The sequence below is a fragment of the Alosa pseudoharengus genome, unplaced genomic scaffold (genome assembly GCF_046254945.1).
Source record: "Alosa pseudoharengus isolate Yale_2024_CS ecotype anadromous, Long Island Sound unplaced genomic scaffold, YU_APseudo_1.1 YU_APseudo_1.1_scf_21, whole genome shotgun sequence".
NCBI lineage: Eukaryota > Metazoa > Chordata > Actinopteri > Clupeiformes > Clupeidae > Alosa > Alosa pseudoharengus.
The window spans coordinates 4,288,002-4,293,001 of record NW_027468674.1 but is presented as its reverse complement, the minus strand read 5'-3'; positions in this window follow the sequence as shown (position 1 = coordinate 4,293,001).

The window sequence follows — 5,000 nt, the reverse complement described above, 5'->3', positions numbered from 1 at the left end:
TATACATTTATTAAGACTTTTTTTTAGCTTGATTTGTAAAATAGGCTTTGATGATTTTTGTATTACTGAAGCCACTGATCAAATATATGCCCAATGGTAATTGTTTTATATCCATGATAATCTTTTAATTAGATTTGGGTTTTTTTAAACGGTCTGCTAGGGCTAGGGCTAGCTAGCGCTACGGCTAGGGCTAGATATCGCTAGGGAGACAGGGATAGGGAGGAGACTAAATGGAGAAGGGACCAACTGACAGACACCACTGATCACTGATCAAACTAAATCCCTCCCCAAAAAGCCAAGTTTTTACCCTTCAGTAGGATACAGAGCTAGCCTAGCGGGCATTGATAATGATATGAAGGTTTTAACAGGAACTAATTCACCAGAGCTAGCCTAGCAGGCAGTGGAGACGATATGGAGGTTACAACAGGAACTAATGCACCAGAGCTAGCCTAGCAAGCAGCTTTTAGATATGAGGATTGCAAAAGGAACTAATGCACCAGAGCTAGCCTAGCGGGTTTTAGATATGAGGATTGCAAAAGGAACTAATGCACCAGAGCTAGCCTAGCGGGCAGGTTTTAGATATGAGGATTGCAATAGCAACTGATTATAGGCTACTAGAGATAATCAATGAGATCTCTCACAGAGCAATAGTTCTGTTTTCCCCTTCTCTGTGAGCATGCAAAGCCTGCACACTGAGAGCAAGATTACTATGAGGAAGTATGTTTGATGATGAAGGTTATTATATCACTTTTGGAGTCTTCTAAGTGGTACAACTCTGTTGTCTGTCATCATTTATCCTGTTGTGTTGAGCATTATAATATCAGAAGGTGTGACAGTGGTGATTGATGATTCTTCATACATTTCTCTGTGTTTGATTCTCTGAGATTGCTATCTTTGATATGACAAACTTATTGTTTATGTATCAATGATACATTGTGAGGTATTCCTCTGTTCTTAATGCTCTGATATCAGGTGCATTGTGATGTATTGGGATATTTTACTGATAAATTGGGATATTTTACTGATAAATTGGGATATTTTGATACCGTGTGACATGGGCACTGCTGAGTTAAGACAGAGGGAAAACCGCCCAGTGCCAAACAGTCTGTGTGAGTGATCACATGATGGATGCGGACCAATGGGAGTCTGTGTTGGGGATCACATGATGGATGAGGACCAATGGGAGCCTGTGTTAGGGATCACATGATGGATGAGGACCAATGGATGCTCTTACCTTCATATCGGTGCTTGCATCCAGGTCTCTCGAATATATACATGTGGGTTTATTCCTATTGGGTCATATATGGTTTAGTTTCCACATATAAACGTACATGGACTGATATGGGCCGATGAACTGAATAATGAAGGGAAACTGATTTGATTCCACCATGTCTGCATGACATTCATCTTATACATCCAACAGAGAGATTTAGATTCTAGATCCATGTGATTTAGATACCAGATCCATGTGATTTAGATTCTAGATCCATGTGTTTTAGATTCTAGACCCATGTGTTTTAGATTCTAGATCCATGAGTAGAGCCAGAAGGGGTTTTCTCGAGACCGTTGACGACTGGCTCACTAAGTGTCCGGTGCCAACCAAGACAGCTGGCAAATGGCGGAGGGTCCAACTATGGTAGAATGTGAAATGTTTTGAGATTTTTATGTGATGGGTTTTTTATGTTTTGTAAAGTTATCATGCATCTTCCTGTAGCTATTGCTCCGATTTAACAGCGATCGCTGATGAGTCAGCTGAGTGTGCTCACATGCCACAGAGAGCTTTGCTTGTCCACAGACTTTGAACTTTGAACTTTGCCTGCCATTGAAGGCCCAAAGAGTTTTAATGGGTTACCATAGTAATACACTAATGTCATCGTTGTCATGATACAGGAAAAGTTACAACTGGAACTGTTCTATCCACCACACACACACACACACACACACACACACACACACACACACACACACACACACACACACACATACCATACACACACACACACCACACACACCACACACACACACACACACACACACACACACACACACACACACACACACATACCATACACCACACACACACACACACACACACACACACACACACACACACACACACACATACCACCACCACAGTCTTGTAAAAGGTACTGTTGTTGTAAACTCTTGTAGAACCCAGTACCCTTTAAGGAGAATCCTCAAGGCCTACTTGGTCCATTAGCGTATGACAACATTTTGCAAAAACATTCTAAGGCTTAGGAACGCTCAGAACTCTCAAGGATCTGTTTTGCAGGAACGAGCTGATTGTTCTGCTGACATCAGCACGTAGAACCCTTATCTAGAGCAAGCTGTGGTATGAATGACTCACATGTGTGTGTCAGTGATTTCACGCTTTAAAGGACACTATTAAAACATTTGAACAAGCTAATGACTCCACGTTGACATTATACCTCAAAATCTGCCCTCATGAAGAAATCCCTGGATTTGCAGATTTGTGCTTTTTGGGCTGTTTTTTTACTGTCATTTTCATGTTAAATACAAAAAGAATAAATACGAAACAAAGCCGTATTCTATGAGACTGTTCTTTACAAATACAAATTATAAATACGAAACAAAGCCGTATTCTATGAGACTGTTCTTTACAAATACAAATTATAAATACGAAACAAAGCTGTATTCTATGAGACTGTTCTTTACAAATACAAATTATAAATACGAAACAAAGCCGTATTCTATGAGACTGTTCTTTACAAATACAAATTATAAATACGAAACAAAGCCGTATTCTATGAGACTGTTCTTTACAAATACAAATTATAAATATGAAACAAAGCCGTATTCTATGAGACTGTTCTTTACAAATACAAATTATAAATACGAAACAAAGCCGTATTCTATGAGACTGTTCTTTACAAATACAAATTATAAATACGAAACAAAGCCGTATTCTATGAGACTGTTCTTTATAAATACAAATTATAAATACGAAACAAAGCCGTATTCTATGAGACTGTTCTTTATAAATACAAATTATAAATACGAAACAAAGCTGTATTCTATGAGACTGTTCTTTATAAATACAAATTATAAATACGAAACAAAGCCGTATTCTATGACAATGTTCTTTATAAATACAAATTATAAATATGAAACAAAGCCGTATTCTATGAGACTGTTCTTTACAAATACAAATTATAAATACGAAACAAAGCTGTATTCTATGACAATGTTCTTTATAAATACAAATTATAAATATGAAACAAAGCCGTATTCTATGAGACTGTTCTTTACAAATACAAATTATAAATACGAAACAAAGCTGTATTCTATGACAATGTTCTTTATAAATACAAATTATAAATATGAAACAAAGCCGTATTCTATGAGACTGTTCTTTACAAATACAAATGATAAATACGAAACAAAGCCGTATTCTATGAGACTGTTCTTTATACAAATTATAAATACAAAACAAAGCCGTATTCTATGAGACTGTTCTTTTCACTATCTCAGTCCCTCTCTTTCTCTCAGCCTCTCTCTCGTTCAATCTCAATTCAGTTCAATTCAAATTAGCTTTCTCTCTCTCTTACTCTTTCTCTCTCTCTTGCTCTCTCTCTCACTCTTTCTCTCTCTCTTGCTCTCTCTCTCTCTCTCACTCTTTATTTCTCTCTCTCTCACTCTTTCTCTCTCTCTTGCTCTCTCTCTCTCACTCTTTCTCTCTCTCACTCTTTCTCTCTCTCACTCTTTCTCTCTCTCTTGCTCTCTCTCCCACTCTTTCTCTCTCTCTTGCTCTCTCTCTCACTCTTTCTCTCTCTCACTCTTTCTCTCTCTCACTCTTTCTCTCTCTCTTGCTCTCTCTCTCACTCTTTCTCTCTCTCATTCTTTCTCTCTCTCTTGCTCTCTCTCTCACTCTTTCTCTCTCTCTTGCTCTCTCTCTCACTCTTTCTCTCTCTCTTGCTCTCTCTCAATCTTTCTCTCTCTCTCGCTCTTGTTTTTGGGTGTTTTTGTCTGTAGGTGTCTGCTATGTGCATGTGTATGTGTCAGTGAATGACTTTGTGTCCAATGAATGACTGTGAGTGTTAAACAGAGGCTGTGTTTGTGTGTGTGAAACAGTGTCGGAGTAGTTGTAACTGTATGTGTGTGTGTGTGTGTGTCTGTCTGTGTGTGTGTATGTGTGTGAGAGAGAGATAGAGAGAGAGAGAAACAGACTGCATGTGTGTGGCTATGTGTGTGTGTGTGTGTGGCTGTGTGTGCGTGTGTGTGTGTATGTGTGATTTACGTCAGCTGGTACCAGCCCCCTTGTATTGACTGGGGGATGCTGGTCCACAGGGTCCCAGTGGGGGGGTCTTTGTCTACACCCCCCCCCCATTGGCCTCTCATACTGGAGATGTAGTAATAGTGTGTGTGTGTGTGTGTGTGTGTGTGTGTGTGTGTGCCTGACTGGAGTTGTTGTAGGGTCAGAGTTGTCCTACAGGGATGTGTCCCACGCTGTTATATATCATTCTGACAGAAACACACACACCATACACACACACACACACACACACACACACACACACACACACACCACACACACACACACACACACACACACACACACACACGCACTCACACACACGTGCATGTGATATAGAGCTGTTTAGATGAAATGGTGGTTAGCTAGGGGTCTGGTAGTGGTTGACAAATAGGTCTAGTTAGATAGTCTACAACTCAAAATCAGAAAAAGTTGGGACGTTGTGTAAAATGTAAATCAAAACAGTAATGATAATAATGTAATAATCTGCAAATTTCTTAAACTCATATGTAGTTGCAAAAAGGACCCAGACAACATATCAAATGTTGAAAATGACAATGATATGTTATTTTTGAATTTCAAATGTCGTGGCACACTCAGAACTTATGCTTCAAGTTTTATCCGACCAACGTTTTGGCATTGCCATTATTTTGTTTAATTCCATATTCTGACTTAATTATTGATTTTTGAAATATTTTTGGAAGTT